Source organism: Vicugna pacos, chromosome 3, assembly GCF_048564905.1.
Source record: "Vicugna pacos chromosome 3, VicPac4, whole genome shotgun sequence".
Classification (NCBI taxonomy): Eukaryota; Metazoa; Chordata; class Mammalia; order Artiodactyla; family Camelidae; genus Vicugna; species Vicugna pacos.
In genome coordinates this window covers 42,462,417-42,481,001 of record NC_132989.1, presented here as the reverse complement: position 1 = coordinate 42,481,001, position 18,585 = coordinate 42,462,417, and the positions used below count along the sequence as shown (strand labels likewise).

Genomic DNA, 18,585 nt, shown 5'->3' with positions numbered 1-18,585 from the left:
AATAGCCCTAAAATTTTCCAGGGTAATAATTTCCAGGATTATAATTAAAATGTGTGTGTACTTTTGAGAGAGAGAGAGAGGGAATTGAATGCATAATAAACATTCAGTAAAAAGCATGAACAACTGAATGATGATAAATACTCCTTTGATCTCCTTTAGAATTTGGTGAGCTCTATTTCCACCAAATAAAAACAAAAATAAAAAAAAATTTACACTGCTCTGTGAGATAACTAAACTCTAGCCATTCAGTGAAATGAAAGAAGGTGGCTGTCCTGAAATAACAGTTGTTAGTTGGACATATTAGGATATATTAGTTTTCTATTCTTGCTGTAATTAAGTACCACAAACTTAGTGGTACTTAGTGGCTCACAGCAACACAATTTTATAGTAATTCAAAGAGGATTTAAATGAAGTAGCTTTAAGGAACAGGTCCTCCAAGTAGTATATTTCTGAATGACATTTCTCATATGTCCAAGGATTATAATCTCCTGGGGTAGGGGAGTGGAGGAGCAAGGATCAGGGTAACCCATAACAAGCAGTGGAATCATAGCTACTCAGGTTATCACTGTAGGATAGAATGAAGTGGGAATAAAATTTTGTCACTATAGCAACAAAGTGATTATAAAGATGGTTAGAATCATCAGGCTTCGCAGTATGTTTCTGCAGAGCATATACAGGGAAAATTAAAGGCCCTGGGCAGCCAGTAAAGAACACATATGAGAAACTAGAAGATCTCTATGAAAGCTTTGAAGGAATGCTTTGTCTCCCAATGTTTCAGGGTTGACAAGACTAAGGATCAATCCCAGGACAGATTATAAGGTTGTAGAGTTGAAGACTAAGATAAGAAGTGGGAAAGAAGTGGGACTCTGAGAAACAGGGTAGAGACATTCGGGCTGACTTAGGCAAGTCTTGAATGTCCCATAAATTACCTTTCCTATTGAGAGACTCCCATAGAAGTCTTTCAAAGACTACACATGAGGTACTAGCCTCCCAAACTGATGCTAGTTCTTTTCAGCACCTATCCCTACCACCTCTTACTGCCTCCAGGGCAGGTACAAGATTTAGAAACCAGCAGAGCTAAGAGGTTTAAATAGAAGGGCTGCTCATGGCAGAGATAGCCCTAGACCAAAAACGTATGAGACCTCAGCAGTCTAGATCACCAGGAGCCTGGGGAGCATGTGGAAGTGAATTTAAGGGTGTTCGAATCAGAGGGATGAGATACAAAGCTCAAATGGCCAGATGCACTGCTATGGGTGTACCACCAAAGAGTCAAGATTTGGTGTGCTGGTTCAAGAAGTGGGACCCTGAGAAATTGATCATCTGCAGGGTTAACAAGTCTAAGCATGAACTCAGTGATGACCTAAATTTTAAAAAGTTGAAAAGGTGTGAGTCTGAAGACGCAGGAAATGGGAATGTTGGAATGATCTATGATTTGCAGCCAGCTAAGCTGCTCTCTAACTGTTCTCCCTGGTAGAACCTGGAGGACGTTCACTTCACCAAGAGATTAACTACGTGGCATTAGTCTTCAACAATAAAAGGACATCTTTAGTTTTTAAACATAAAATTTTATAACTGTAAAACTTCCTTCTTGAGTCTTCCTGTAAACTTTTCAGATACTGTTTGTTAGAACATTTGTCAAAGCAAACTGTGGGAATAATATTACAGTGCTTGGGAATTATTTAGAATGCTGGATGGAACAAGGTTTAGAATTAATGGTCATAAGCTGTGATATAAGCTAACAGCCTATGTAAAAATAATATGTCATTATTACAATGTTATCCTCAAAAATAGATCCTCAGTAATGTCTTTTGATAAGTTGAATTTAAACAATTCGCGTTGCAAAAGCCACCTTTATTTAAATGTGGCCACTGTAAATCAAAAGATCACTGTGAAAGCTCTATTCTTTTCTTTTTATTTAATACAAGAAAACTGAATAACTGTTTATCAGTTTACTTTCCAAAAGTATTTTAATGTATTATTCATACATTATATCACACCTTTGTTTTCAAATGCATAAACATAGTTATAATTTAATGACTACTCATAATGGAATTTCTTATGCAACCATTACCCAGATCAAGAAATAGTACACTGCCAGCATCCCAAGGCTCCATGTTTGCACCTAACTGATTGCAATCATAGCCCTTTCCTCAGAGTTTAACCACAGTCCTAAATTTACTTGCTTTTCTTTGAAGATTTGCTTCTTATATATGCAATTTTAGGCAGCTTAATTTAATTTTGTCTGATTTTGCAATTTTTTTCCCACAATTTACTTTTAAAAGTGTCAAGCCAGGAGAAAAGTTATAAGTGTAGTCATTTAAGTGAAAGGAGCATTTCCCACAATTAAATAAATTTAAATATAGACTGAGTATTAAATAAAATTAAGGAATTTTAATTTTATTAAGTACAGTATTATTTTGGGGAAGTATGAAAATATTTTTCATTTTAGAGATGCATACTAAGATATGGGTATAATAATCTCAAAATACTAATTTACTATAAAATATTTAAGCTTAAACAAGTAAGTGTATGTATATATATATGTACACACACACACACACACACATACATATATCACAAACCACAGAAGGACAATAGATTTTTGAATAATACCTTGTTATCTTTTGCCAGTAACTATTCTCTGCTTAAAACCTAGCTCCTGGTTTGATACTGAGTCCTTATGGTGACTGCATGAATGGCTGTGGGTCACCAAGGGAGTATGGGACCTCAACTGCCAATCATGTACTGGCGTTATCTAACCCATTGAACCACAAAATTGGACATGCAAGGCAAACTCTATTATGAAATGGAAGTTGAATGTAGGGACCAGGTCTAAGCAGGTCCAAAAGGCAAATGTAGATGGCATGATCAAGGGGCTCAGACTCAAACGGTACCTGCTCCTTCCATTCATTGCGTCCGCCTCAGCCCACACTTGTGCCTTCATGACTGATTCCCTCTGGCTGGTTAAAGGAAGAGGGAAAAGCATGGGCCTGCTTACAGGTATATCTGCCCCATGTGCTGGGGAAGAACAGCTACTATGCTACATTCTCACCAGGTGAGCTCGAGGGAGGGGGAAGTGGTGGAGGGAAATTCTCCCCGTGGGCAGAGTTTAGGGTGGTGCATCTATTGCTCACTTGGCATTAAAAGGGAGATGGTCTTAGGTGCAAATGTACGTTGACTCATGGACAGGAGCTACTTCATTGACCTGCTACTCATGGGTTAGGAACAAACTGGAAAATTAGTGAGAAAGTTCTGGGGAAGAGAGATGCAGATGTCCCTCTCAGAGTGGCATAGAGTATGAAGATATTTATGTCCGGTAAATGATTACCAGAGGGCAGCCACTTTGGAGTAGACCTTCAACAATCAGGTGGACAAAAGAACTCATTTTCTAGATATCAGCTTCTTTTACTAGTCATCTTGGAACCTACTTAATAGATCCATGTGCCATGTGGTCATGGCACCTGCAATTAAGGCTATCACAATCTTTTTTTTTTTTTTTGACCTACGCTTTTCTGGCTACTACTGTGCTGAATGGCTAACCTTCTAAAACCAGAAGCTGATGCAACAGAGTAGGGACAAAGAAGACTGTGTTTGGAACCTGAGACAATTACTGGAGTGCCTCTCAATATTCCTTAGCCCAGTAGTATAGGCCCATGGACAACTTTGGCAGTGCCGTAATGATACAATGATTAAGTATCCTGATTTTACAGGAATGGAGTTTTTGATCACTTACTTCCATAAAGAGCTGCTCCAGACAAGGTACTGAATGAAACATGGCATGAGTGATCTACAAAAAGGCAGCCGTATTAACCAATTTAGGTATTGGCTTGGCTGCAGAAGTAGGGACTTTAATTCCTTATTTTCCCTTCCCTCCACTCTTATCTTATATGGAGAACACTGGTAATACTAATATTCTAGATTTCAGATGAACTTATGACTAATTAGCATCAGTTTGTGCTAGTATGGGAGCTGAAGGAAAGGTGTATCCCTTCTTTGGGGACATAAACTTCTCACCCAGTTGCTGATAATAAGAGGAGTAAAGGATGGACCCTGCTGTCTACTTGTCATTTGCCATTTCAGAGCTATCTCCATCATTCTCCACCCTTCTCTATGCCCCAGAAAGCTGACCCATATGGATTACATAAACAAAGAATTGCTTAATCTTTAGCTTCCAATTGAGTTTGGCTAGTGGAGAATCCCAGTTGGAGATTGGAGGAAGAAGGGAAAGTAAGTTCATGATATTTATTCCCCAGCCCTATCCCTGCAGGAAGGAGCTAGCTGGTTCCCTTTACTACTTCTCTCGGAAGTCATTCTGCATGACTGACTCTTTTTGAGTGCCAGTAATCTCTTTCTTCAATAGGAACCTAGGCTTGGCTGCATTGTCACTGTACAAACCCTGTGGCACTTTGTATCTTTCGTGTTTTCTCTCCATCCTGCCCTTGTCTTTGTAAATGGCCATTTTATAAAACCTTTTCACATTATTCTAATTTGGAACTATCAATTTCCTGCTGGTTTCCTGCAATGGGTGATAATACAGCATGTTTGTTTACTGATGGGAATGATTGAGTGGAGAAGGACACATTGATGATGAAGAAGAGGAAAAAGATGCAAGAGAAGATCTTAAATGAGTTGAGAGCGGATGGGAAGCAGTGGGAGGTTTGGCCTTAGCAAGGAGCAGGGAAAATTCATTCATCGTAGCAGGATCCAGGGCAGAGTATACAAGTAGAAGTGCAGGTAGGTTGATGGATTTGTTGTTAGACAAGGTATAGAAGCTGTTTATTGGTTGCTTCTGTTTTTATCAGTGAATTAATAAATGTAAGTTCATTAGCAATGGCTTCTTAAGACATAAAAACACTAGCTATAAAGGAAAAAGTGGTAACTTGAACATCATTAAAATTAAATAAATCTTCTCATCCAAAGACACCAATAAGTGATTGAAAAGATACAGTTTAGACTCGGAGAAGACATTTAGAATATATATAAACATTAAAAGATACACATCCAGAATATATACATACATATATATATATATATATATATATATATGTAAATATATATAAATATATAAAGAACTACAAATAAATAAGAAAAAGACAAATGACCCAAATGGAAAAATGGACAGAATACTTGAACTGGTGCTTGTCATAAAATAATATCTCAATAGGTAAACACAAATGGGAAAGTGCTCAATATCATTCTTCAGCAGCAAAGTACAAATTAAAATCACAGGGAAATACCACTACACTCAAATAATAATGGCCAAAAGTTAAAAGACCGACAATAATAAATGTTAGTGGGAAGTTGAACTTAACTTGGTGGAGTTCAGTCAGCTGAGTATTACAGAGGGATAGATCCAAGGGAATTCAGGATGTGGACCAAGAAGTGACTGTAGCAACAGCATGGAGTCTAAGCAAGTGAAGAGGGAAGTGAGTACAGGAGGAGGTGACGGACGGTGTAAAGATCAGGAGTCGGATCACTTGTGCCTGAAGGATTTTTGGAGTCTTAAAACGTTGCTTGAACTTAGCATTAAGAAATCTCCATCTCCTCATCTTGTCTCCACGAATTGCATCGCAGGGGTTAGTGTATTTGCCAGTGTTTTCAGGATGTACAGAAGGAGATACCCACAAAATGTTTTCTTGCCCTTGAGGGTACTTCTGTTCCTGTTGAGTAGATGCATGCTTTTACAATGTCAGCGAGTCTCTGCAAACATGGCATTACTCTTACTGTATAGTCTTATACTGGTGTAAGTTGAAGGTATTCATTTCAGGGAAGCAGCTGTGCCGTAACTTCATTTCATGATGAAAGTGCGACAATCTAATGGGAGGTGACTTTTGCAATGGCAAAACTGTCGTCAGTACTCATTCCGTATAAACATAAACATTCACCTGGTGTTAAAAAGTGAATGAATAATTTATATTATAAAGAAAGAGCTACTTTAATTATTGTTCTGAAGAGAATCTCATGGTTGTTAGACAAGCTGCCAGCCTAACATATTGGCTTTTAAATTATTTCACCCATTCAGCCAGGAAAATGGTTTTATGTGGCTTTTTTTCTTCCTTGAATACAATAAAGGATGAAAGATAGCCAGCCCGGCTCATGAATACATAATGAACAGTGACTAGAAGAGATGGATCTGGTAGCATCTCAAAGAGTAAATCAACTGGAAACTATCTCCTCGTTAATTTTCTACTCAGTAAGGTGCCGTAGTCTTGAATCTGAGACCACATATAAAGGCTCTCACTCTGAGCAGACTCCATGACCTGGTGATCTGCGGGGCAGGTGCAAATGGTGTTCTCATCAGGTGTCACCTGTGGAGGGTAGGCACCCTGGCTGCAGTGTTTGGCTTCTTTTCTGTTTTCTCAAGTTATTTTGCTCTCTCCCTCCAAAACATTGGTGTTGTGTATGTGTGTGTGTTTAGCAGTGCAGCTGAAGTTCATTTTCTATAAAGACTGCTTAAATGAGAGAGTCCACATGATTTCCTTCTTCCAATTAATATTTCATGCTTTATCACTCTTATTACTAATCTACCACGACTGAGGATCAACCTGTTAGAGACTTGTTTTCTCTTGAGGTATGAATTTTACACCATTTGTTTCCCCAACGACATTGTAAAATTTTTGAGAGTCAAGGCATTATCTGGACACTTCCCTTATTGTGCATATCACAGTGCCTTGCATTCCATATCTTTAAGAGATACATGAGTGGAAAGATGGATGTTGGATAAACGGGTGGATGGACGGATGGGTGAGTGAATCTGCCAATGGCTGTGCACCTAATTTGGTAAATAGGTGAGTAAAGGAGGACAAAAAATTTGATATAGCAGGCTATATTCTTTTGTTTGTTTTCACTTTATGTATAATAGGAAACTAGTCAATTTCCCAATGAGTTAAGTATTTTGAATCCAAGTAATAGATGTAAATCAAGAAAGGCTATTTTAACAACAACAATAATGACAATAATAAATAAGCTATCTATATATTTCCACTTTGATCTTTAGTATTTCCAAGAACCTTAATGTTTTGGTTTTGCAATCAAAACAGTCAGCTTTGTGAAACTCTCATAGCATAGAATAGGGATTCCACAAAAAAGCAAGTGCTCTTAGGGGCCTCAAATTATCCTAGATATTTTAGGAAAAATCAGATCAGTAGCAGCCATTATATTTTATAAAATATGGCTTTTTATTCTAAAAGGAACGCATGCTCATGAAGTGAGTTTTAGATAATATAAAAATTTTAATGAAAATCATGACCTATAACTCCAACACTGAAAGATAATCACTATATATGAAAAATTTTGCTCTCTGTCTTTCTCTGTGTTGGTATGTGTGTGTCTGGGTATACACACATGTGTGCACATATGCATGCTATTTTGAAGTATAGGTTGGATGTGAAGGCTCAGCCCTCTTGTCACCCTGAACCGGAACAAGGAATCAGAGGCCAGAGAGAAAGAAAGTTTGCCTCTCCTTAAAGATTATTTTTAGATGCTGCTCTTTCCATAGTTGTCTGTCATCCTCTGTCTGCTGTTTTTCCTTCAGGGATTCTTAAAACTTGTGATTTACACCTCAAAATTATCGGAGGCCAACTTTTATATCTACTGCTGATCTTTGCTTCTTCCCAGAGCCAAGAGGAATACAACCCCACCCAAATTCTCTTTCCTAAATGCACAGCAGAAGGTCAGCAGTGGGAAAGCTTCAGGATCAGGTATCCAGGCAGCCATCTTCCCAGAAGCCTTGCTCAGGATCTTGATAGACTGTTTTCTCTGTTTATTATCAAGGAGGTTAAAAAAAAAATCAGTAATGTATTAAGATGTTTTCACCTGATTGCTCTCATTTAAGCCAAGACACCAAACCTTCTGTAGATCCTGATATGACTTCTTCTTGAAACTCTCCTTTCAGTCTTGACCCAACTTGAGGCAAAGATGGTACAGTTAACAGTGTCCCAAGGAGTCATAGGCAGAGAAATCCTGGTGCTTCTCACTAAGAGAGGGTACATCAGTGAGGTCCTGGAAAGGATCTCCTAATTTTTCTGATCCCAGTGGGACTCGGGCAGGATGCCTTACTGGGCAAAATTGCTCCCCTTTGCTCTGGTTTGGAGAGAACTGCTGTACATTAGATGTGGAGAGAGGAGACAGCTCCCCAGTACCTCAAAAGAAAGGTAAGAGGTTTCCACTTTACATGCTTGGCCTACAAGTGTGGAAAAGACTATGACCACAGGGTTGCCACGGTGGTGAGATCCCAACAGCATAACAGCATAAGTATGGAATGAAGGCAGGACCATGAGCAGATGAAAATCTACAACCCGTTCAAGGGGACTCTGTAACATGGAAGAGCAGGACCTAGCTCATCAGAACAGATGGCTCCCAGTGAACTAGAATTAATGGAAGGGAATTTGAATAAAAACCTATGGGAACTCTCAAAGAGATAAAACTAGAGCATTGAAAGTACTTAGGGGGCAAGATACCAGCCTTTCTGCATTTGAGAATTGAATCAATGAACTTAAAAAGAGAATGATTTCTCCTGAGCACAGAATTAGTTCTTAGAAAGTAATATCTCACAACAGAAAGTTAAAATGCAAAGGTAGATACCCTGTAGGAGATGGTAACAGGTCTGGAGGGTGGCTCCAGGAGACTGATGCTGGGTATCCTGAATTCTGAAAACCAAGAAAAGTTCTTAACAGATTTCAGTAGGGGAGGAAGATGCTATTTATATATGAAAAAATATCCAAATAGCATAGGATGTCTCATTGGCACCCTTAGAAAATAGAAGACAGTGAAATAAATTAGTGAGTCATGGAAAGTGAATAACTGTAGTCCAAAAACTCAGTTTCCAGTGATACATCATTAATCATTCATCTTTGAAGACGGTATGGGAGGCAGAATTGTAAAGATGGGATCCCAACATTCGTCCTTTTTTAGTCAGACATTAATCTGATGGATACTGATGTGAATGAATTTTGCAGATATGATTAAAAACCCCGTATCTGTTAAGATACGGAGGTGAGTCTGACCCAATCACATGAGTAATTTAGAAAGACAAATTTCTCTGATTGGTAACAGGAGATGAAGTCAGAGATTGACACCATTGCTGGCTTATAAGATGGAGGGGGCCACATGCTAAGAGATGTGAGCAGCCTTTGAGAGCTGAGAGTGGTCCCTGGCTAATAGTCAGCAAAAAAATGAGGACCTCCAACTCTATAATCACAAGGCCACCTGAATTTGGTTACCCATTTGCATGAGTGTAGAAGTGAATTCTTACCCAGAATTTCAAGATAAGAACACATCTTGGCCAGCCTTGATTTCAGCCTTGTGAAACCTTAAGCAAAGATTTCAGTCAAGTTTGCCTGAATTTCTGACCTATACAATTTTGAGATAATAAACGTCTTTTAAATTGTAAGGGTTTTCCCCAGTTTTACTAAGTAGTTGACATAAATCATTGTCTAAATTTAAGGTGCATAGTATGATGGTTTGATTTACATTTATTGTGAAATGATTCCACAGTTGATTCAGCTAACATCCATCATCTCATATAGATACAACAAAAAGAAAAAAAAATTTTTCTCCTTGAGATAAAAACTCTCAAAATTAACTCCCTTAACAACTTTCCTACATATCATACAGCAGTGCTAGCTGTAGTCATCATGTTGTACATTACATCCCTTGTACTTTTATCTTATAACTAGAAGTTTGTACATTTTAACCATCTTCCTCCAGTTCTCTCTTTGCCTGCCCTCTGCCTGTGGTAACCACAAGTCTGATCTCTTTCTCTGTGAGGTTTTTTTTTTTTCCAGTTTCTACATTTAAGTGAGATCATACAGTATTTATCTTTCTCTGTCTGACTTATTTTGTTGAGCATAATGCCTTTAAGTTGATCTATGTTGTCACAAATGTAGGATTTCCTCATTTTTGTGGCTGAGTAATATTCCATTATATATGTATATCAAAATTTCTTTATCCATTCATCCACCCATAGACACTTAGGGTTGTTTCCACGTGTTGACTATTGTAAATAATCCTTCTATGAACATGGGGGTGCAGATATATTTTCAAGTTAAGTGTTTTCATTTCCTTTAGATATATCCCGAGAAGTGGAATTATTTGCTGGATCATGTGGTAGTTCTATTTTTAGTTTCTTGAAGATCTTCCATACTGTTTTCCATAGTGGCTACACCAATGTGCATTCCCAACAACAGTGCACAGTTTCATTCCTTTTTCTCCATGTGCTTGCTAGCATTTGTTACGGCTTGTGTTTTGGATGATGGCCATTCTAACAGGCGTGATGTGATAGGCCATTGTGGTTTTATAAATTGTAAGGTTCATGTTCATTTGTTATGCAGCAATAGAAAATTAATACAAAGATATTTGGAAACATAGGTTTTCAGAAAGCATTCTACTCCATACTGTTTGTTGAAAGAAACAGTAAGGAAAGTACTCTCACTGAACCAAAACAGAGATCTCAACATAGAGGAGAGCAGAGAGCCAACCGAAATGAGCACCAGCCTTTCATTATAGGTGATGAAGGTTAATGTAGATGGTAATGAGTTAGCCTGGTACTTGAAATTCTAAATTATCTCAGTATAACCCAGGACATGAAGGGGACTGGTGGTAAAGTACCAGCATCTCTTCCTAAAAGTTTTACCTGGTCAGTGAGGACAGGCACCAGAGAGCAGAGGGAGAAGTCAAGCATGACACGTTGAGGAGTGGAGGTAGAATGAAGAGACAATTCACTGATGCAGTAAAGTAGGGAAAGGAGAAAAGAAAAGAACCAAGAAGTGTATTAAATGGTGAAAATGAAATAACTTGGAAAAAAGAAAGCCATGTACACTGGTTGTTGCAATAAACAGAAAATGTTGGATTCCCCCATAGAAAGACAGAGACAGTTGGACTGGGTTAAAAATCCTGTACTGTGTTACATGTAATATATTAAAAACAGAATGATAGAGAAATGTCAAAAATAAAAGATTACGCAAAAGATATATAAGGCAAATTCAAACTAAAAGAAAACAGAAACATACCTGATGTGATAAAAGGACCTTCAAAGCCAAAAGCATTTCATGAGACAAAGAGGCATGTTATGTAGTAATTAAAGTTACAATCCATCAAGAAGAAAAAATGACCGCAAAGTTCAGTCATCAAGTAAGAACTGCTAAGTGTATAAAGCAGAAATTCCTCAAACTCCAGAGAGATGAAGATGAAAACAAAATGATACTTCTTATTATATGTCCCTTAGAATTTAATGAATCAAGGAGATAGAGGATTTAAATAATACAACCAATATAAACATGTATCTGTACTTTTATAGTTATTTGGAGAGAGGAGAACATAGGATACATGCAAAATTTTGTATGGCACAATAAAATTTTCTTTGCTTTTTCATGCTTATGCAACTGTTTTTTTTTTTAAACCAATTGTGTACTTGGATAAATAAAGCTTAATAAATTCTAAAATTAGAAATTGATAGGCCATATTCTGTAACCATAATCCAGTAAAGCCAACTATCAAAATTTTTTAAAATCTTGTTCTTTACTGAAGTGCAGTTGATTTTTTACTGAAGTGTCATTGATTAATGACAATAGTAGTTACAAGTGTATAGCAAAGTGATTCAGTTATACATATACATACTTGTATATATATGTATTTTTTTCAGATTCTTTTCCATTATATGTTATTACAAGAAATTGAATATAGTTCCCTGTGCTATACAGTAGGTCCTTGTTGTTTATTTTATATATAGTAATGTCAATTATCAGAACTGTGTGAAAAGTAAGAATTCACTATAAAAAATATCTGTATCACAGAGGAAATTAAAACTGAAATCAAATATTACCTACAACTTTTCAAAAATGAGAAAAAAAAAAAACTTTTAACCAAGACCAGGAGAACATAACTCAAGCCATGCACAGAGGAAATTTTATGTCCTTGAAACACTTATATTACTAGAAAGGAGGGACTGAAAATAAACTAATAGATTGTCTAATGATTAAATACCTTTCCATTTCTGGGATAGCACAACTTCATCATAATTATATTTTTTATATTGCTTCTTTGGTTCATTAATACTTTGTTTAGAATATTTGTATATATTTTATTATTAAAAATAGCCAACATTTTAATTTTTATAGTATCTGTCACGTTTTGATATCAAACTTATACTTGTTTTGTCCTTTTGATCTATGTTCTATCCAGAGTTCTCTCTCCGTTTTCATTACTATTACTGTTTATTTGTACTTCCTTTTTTCCTTGATTAATCTTGACAAAGATTTTTTTAACTTAAGCCTTTCCAAGCACCAACTTTGATTTTGTTTGGTTTTGTTTCAGAGCACCGTGATCCTTTTTGTTATATGTGTATGTATTTTATTTAATTTATTTCTGATCATATTTTATTATTCCATTCCTTCTACTTCATTGGAATTTTTTTTCTGTTTTTCTTTCTCTAACTTCTTCTGCCATTTATTTTTCTCCTAATATAAGCAATTACAAGTATAATTTTCTCTCGGAACATCACCTTAGCTGAAGCTTCCGCTACAGCCCGTAGTATTGTTTTTAACATTGTGCTACGTTTACACTTTCTCCCTCTCTCCCCTGGACCATTCAGACACACACACATACGTATGAATATCTGCACACACACGTACCAGAAATTCTTTACGGTTCAGCCACAAAGTGTAAAAATATGTCATCAGTCATAGAAAATTTCTTAATTTTTTGGTTGACATTAGTCGTATCTCTAAGGGTGAATCCAAAAGCCTGCTTAAGTTGGTATTAGGGTATAGGTCCTTCATATAAGCTCATGTCCTTCTGTAATAATTTGATAGTGATAAAATATTTTATCTGCTTGTCCTGGTTTTAGTTTTGGTGTTGAAACTGATACAATGTTTTACTACTTTGTATTTTAGATCAGTTTCTGAATTTATAAAAGGATATTCCATAACATTGAGCATTCACATCGTCTTTGCTTCTCATTTCCTTTAGCGGCAGCCTATAGTGAATAATCTATCAGTGGAAAAACCAGCAGCCATTATTGGGTAGTATTAAAAAAAAAATGTATCATTCCAATCTCCTAGCAAGACCCACAGTGCTTCACAGAATCATGTGTCAATGTTGCCAATTTAAGGACTTACTCTGCTACCAAAGCTTATTATTTTTTTAGACTGCCACTTAAAGGAATTGCATAGAGTATGTTATATATATAAATGTCTTAATCTTAATTTATTTGCAAGAATTACTCATTGTTGGCAGCAGAGAGGTCCACAAAGGCGCTCTTAGAACATGGTAGCATTACCTACTGTATAGCCAGGGAACTATATTCAGTACCTTGTAATAGCCTGTAATGAAAAAGAATATGAAAAGGAATATATATGTGTGTGTGTGTCTATGTGTGTACAACTGAATCACTATTCTGTATGTCAGAAATTAACACGACATTGTAAATTGACTATACTTCAGTTAAAAAAAAATACACCTACAGAGTAAATAAGAAAAGAACCTGGTAGCATTATAAGCAAGATGGATTAGATAATGGTGACTTTTCTCTTCCATAACCCAGGCACCTGCTAGTGTTTCCAGACCTTGCTTTTTGCTTTGTACATGACATTGGTGGATTCCTTTGAGCCAACACATCTCTGTGTTGATTAAACTCTAAGCCTCGGAGAAGAATTGTACTTTTCCAAATTTTCTCAGTTTCTCAACTGATTTTCTTGGGATTTGAAATTGAGAAAATCATGCGTATCTCCTTGGAAATGCTGCAGAGTAACTCCCTTGTGGGCACACTGCCTGTGTGTTTACCATTTTGTGCATTCTGTCTCTTCTACATCTCTGACCTTCCTCCTGTGATCATTATTCTTTTGTCGTGGGGCTTCTTTTATAGGTTTCTCTAGGGAGAGGCTGCCAATAATGAAAATGTCTTTATTCATGCTCATTGTTGAAAGATAATATTAATTAGTATTCAATTCTAGTTTGATGACTGCTTTATTCAGTTTAAAGCTATTACTACTCTGTCTTAGTTCTTGCATTGCTGTTGTTGAGAAATCAACTCTTAGTGTTAACTTCTCTGGGCAGAGAGTAACTTGCCCTGCCTTAGAGCAAGAGTTGTAACCCAGATGTAGCTGATTAAAATAATTACTGTTGACCTTGGGTCAAGTCCCAGGAAATTGAGAAAGACCCCATGTGTCTCTGACTTTTATCTCATTGTAAGGAGATAATTGTAGGAGCCCACAAGTTTGAACTCACTGTTAACAAACAAAATTCAAAGGATATTGTTATTTAAAGAAATAGAACTGGCAAATTGTAGCTTCAGATATTTTTAAGAAATGATATTACTGTTTTTCTGTAATATAGGTACTCATTACATATGTTAGAGAAGGGTTTTTTATTCATCTTTATTTTAAATTCTTATGTTCTTTATTCAAAGTGTATAAAAAAGAAAAGCTAGAAGAAATGTTCTATCAAAATCAAAGAAAATATATAGCAAATGTTCTTAAATTTTCATGTAAATTTTTATATCGTGTAAAATGTGGATTCAAAGCCTGCTTGATTTAATATGACACTGTGGCATAATACATCTAGGAAGTGCTCCAACACTTGAATTTAATTATCAAAATACAAGTTGACCAACAAGCTAATAAAACTTAACTTTGTCAAAGCAATTTCTCTAAGTATAGGTTAAATACCACTATCTCACTACTCTAATCAATTAGCAAAGACTACATTTTAGATAAAGCGTTCCTTGAATTATAAATTAGTAACATTTCCTGTGTTGATATAGGCTTTATTAGGCTTACTATAACCCTACTACGTTTCAAAATAAATCACTGCTTTCTAGAAAGTACATTTTTAAATATGTGTTAGTATTTGATATTCTGCAAAATGTCATTTACTCTATACTATATTTTTCACATTTGTTAGGACAGAGTATTTGCCTGTTTTGGTAAGGATGAAAAAACTTGTTTTATTTCACTGTCTGTTTTTAAGGAGAAGAATTAAATTTTGTGCATGTGGCAAGTTTAGTATTTATCTTCAGGATTGGCCCAGTATCTAAAATGAAAAATAATGCTGTGATAAGTGGTTTTTTTTTTTAAGATACGGATGATTTTGAGGTACAAAAGTAGCAATAATATTTAATTATTGCTTATATGACTGTGGGAACAGAATCAAGATATTATTCTAAGATTATGAAATGGAGGGTAATAGCATTGATTTGTTTTGTTCAAGCTTATAATTATTTTTTAAATTATATTGAGAACCTGCTTTATCTGCATTAGGTACTTGGGAGATTCGGCAGTAAATGAGAACCACTGTTGGATTCTAGCAGTCTCAACCTGCCAGTAGCCACAGCCCTCATTCTTGGCAAGGTTTCCAAGACTGCTACATGGGCAAACTTGATCAACCGTTATCTCTTGTTCTACTTTTTAACTAAGGAAGGCACCTTGAGTCTGTTGGCTTCAGTGCAAGACCACAACTTTTTGAGTCATTTTTTTCTAGTTGGAAAGTTACTGTGTCATGACTCCCACTTCTGGCTGTGTTGGAGAAACATGGAGTCAGTTTAATTTCTTACTTTCTACAACTAAATAGCTGGGAAAATATATGAAACATCTGTTTGCACACATTAGATATAAGGTAGCACAGGACTGAGAAACAGGAAGCAAGTGTATAGTGTTCTGGGCTGGCCAGATTTTCTTCCGAGAGGCACATTTGGACCAGCGAAGCAGGAAGAGGATGCCAAACAGAACTGCAGTTGTCTCCACAAGTTGAGAAGGCAGAGGTAAATGTTCAGGGAGTCTGAGGTGATTAGAAATTGTGGAAAAGAGTTCCAGAGAGGAAAAATTGTCACAGAAAAGGGCTCTAGAAATCTAACTATGAGTTCCTTAGCTTCATTAGCTGAATAACAATCTGTTCATGACCCTAACAGAGCTTAAAAAGAAAACTTAAAAGGATCAAACTAAACAGCAAGTAACTTAATTGTCCATCAGGACAAAGCCCAAATTCCTGACAAGAAGGCAACAAAAATCAAGACTCTCAACAATATAAACTTCATGATATCCAGAATACCAAAAAAAAAAATTAGGTATAAAAAATCAAGAAAGTGAGAACCATAATTAGGAGAAAAATCAGCCAGTAGCCAGTTAAATCAGTAGAGAAAATGCAGTCTTTGAAACAAACTGTGCTGGCTTTATTATATCTATAAGGAAAAAAATGAATTTTGATGTTTACCTCATACCATACACAAAAATTAACTTGAAATGGATAGCTCAACTAAACATCAATGCTAAAGCTATAAATCTTCTAGAAAAATAAATAGGTAAAAATCTTTATGACCTTGGGATAAGCAAATTTTTAAAAAAATAAATACCAAAAGCACTAACCATAAAAATCATTGATACATTGGAGTTTATTATTATGAAAACAGCCACTCTTTGAAAGACATCATTAAGAAACTGAATATAGAGACCACAGATTGAATAAAAATGTCCAAATGCATAAAATACATGTAAGAGTTATTTATATATTCTAAATGCATAAAGAACTCTTACAACTCATAATAAGAAGAAAAACAGCCCAATATAATAAGAACCAAAGATTTGAACAGACCCTTCACAGAAGAATATATATACATAGTCAGTAAGCACATAAAACAATGCTCAACATCATTAGTCATCAGAGAAATGCAAATTAAATTCACAATGAGATACCACTACACATTTACTTGAATAGCTAAAATTAAGGCTGACAACCCCAAATGTTGGTGAGGATGTGAAACAATTGAAATTGTCATATGTTTCTGGTGGGAAGGCATAATAATACAACCATATTGAAAAAATGGCGTTTTCTTATCAGGATAAACATGTACATATCATATGACCCAGAGATTCTATGTCTAGATAGTTACTCAAAGGGGATAAACATATGTGTACACAAAGACTTGTATATGATTGCTCAAAGAAGCTTTATTTATTATAGACAAACACTGCATACAATCCAAATTTTCATCCTTATATGAATGGATACACAAATGGCAGTAGTCCATACAGTGGCATACTACTTAGCAAAAAACAATATAACTTTCTGATACACATGGACACATTTTTAAAATATGCTGGGTGTAAGAAGCCAGACACAAAGTAGTACGTAATGTGTAATTTTGTTATATGATATTTTAAGGAAGATGCATCTAATCTATGGTGATAAAAGCCAGATCAGTTGCTGATTGAGTCCAGGAGTAGAGCGAGACTGGGAAGGACATTAAGGAAACCCTTTGGGGAGATGAAAATACTCTATATTTTGATTGGCTGTGTATAGTTGCCAAACTCATCAAACTGTATAACTTAAAATATATGAATTTCATTGTAATTAAAGTTAATTTTCAAAATTATGGTCATTTGTCTCTTAGAGGCATACTCAAGCTTACCTTTTATTCTTCAAACTAAAGAAAAAATTACCATTTAACTCTGCAAGACCCTGAACATTTTGTGTTCTCTGTTCCACTTTTACTTGAAAACCAGCCAATTCTTTTATGAGCTCAACTCTTTTTTATTTTACTTTGTCAAATACAGCCTGGGGCTGCCATAACAAAATACCACAGAATGGATGGCTTAAGTAAAAGAAATTAATTTCCTCACAGTTAATGGAGGCTGGAAGTCCAAGATAAAGTGCTGGCAGGACTGACTTCTGAGACCTCTCTCCTTGGCTGGCAGACAGCTGACTTTTGGCTATGTCTTCCCAGGGCCTTCTCTCTCTGCTTTGGTCCCTGGTGTCTCCTTCTTCTTACAAGGACACTAGTAATATTGGATTACAACCTCACTCTTATAACCACTTTTTAACTTGATTACCTCTTTAAAAGCCCTATGTCAAAATATAGTCACACTGGGTATTAAGGCTTCCGCATGGAATTGGTGGGGGGTATGGGGCATGTGTAAGTCTTCTACTTTTTGGCCCCCAAAATTCATGTCGTTTTCACATGCAAGAACATTCATATCATCCAACAGCCCCCAAATTCTTAATTTATTCTAATATAAGCTCTTAAGTCCAAAGTCTCATCTAAATTTCATCCAAATCAGGTATAGGCGAGATTCGAGTTACAGTTCCTTCTGAGGCAAAATTCCTCTCCAGCTGTGAACATGTGAAGCCAGACAAGTTATGTGCTTCTAAAATAGACTGGTGGGACAGGCCTAGTTCAGATAGCCCCACTTCAAAAGGGAGAAACTGAAGAGACAGAAAGGGGTGATGGGCCCCAAGCAAGTCCAAAACCTGGGAAAGGAAATTACATTAGATTTTTTTTTCATTAGATCTTTTTTTTTAATACACTAGTTTTAGTGTAAATAAGCAGTCCAATTCTGTTAATTAATATAATTTTTTGTTGGGGGTAATTAGGTTTTTTTATGTGTTTATTTTTAATGGAATTACTAGGGATTGAACCCAGGACCTCACGCATGCTAGGCATGTGCTCTACCGCTGAGCTATACCCTCCCCTCTTCCATTAGATCTTAAAGCTCAAAAATAATCCTCTTTGATTGCATCCTCACTGCTCTCTAGGTCCACTGGGGCATGACTCCGGATGACAGCACAGTCCTCGAAGGCTCTGAGTGAGAGCCTGGC

General features: G+C 36.2%; 1 long non-coding RNA gene across 1 annotated transcript in view; it reads left to right on the top strand.

Annotated features, from left to right (window-relative positions):
• LOC140689534 (uncharacterized) overlaps window positions 1-18,585 on the top strand; it is a 225,298-nt gene extending 206,713 nt beyond the window's left edge. The window contains exon 3 of the long non-coding RNA XR_012064582.1: window positions 18,523-18,585. This is a non-coding gene — a long non-coding RNA (uncharacterized lncRNA). The remainder of the gene's footprint in view (window positions 1-18,522) is intronic.